This window comes from Dinoponera quadriceps, unplaced genomic scaffold (genome assembly GCF_001313825.1).
Source record: "Dinoponera quadriceps isolate SergipeBrazil2010 unplaced genomic scaffold, ASM131382v1 scaffold6281, whole genome shotgun sequence".
NCBI lineage: Eukaryota > Metazoa > Arthropoda > Insecta > Hymenoptera > Formicidae > Dinoponera > Dinoponera quadriceps.
Genome location: NW_014560172.1, coordinates 1 through 203, shown reverse-complemented (window position 1 = coordinate 203; position 203 = coordinate 1).

Sequence of the window (203 nt, the reverse complement as noted above, 5' to 3'; positions counted from 1 at the left end):
GGGTTGAACAAGCGTGCAGGACTCCCGGGAACAGGATCACGCGGGATTATGATTATCCTTGGCGTAGGAAAGGAGTGAATTATCCTGTCGCCGTCCTCATTATAGCTTTCGGTTACATAATTTAACCTGGTGCGCGCCACAACCAGAACCGCTGCGGGCATAGATTAAGGTACGTCCATACCGACGTAGGTGCATCCTACGGT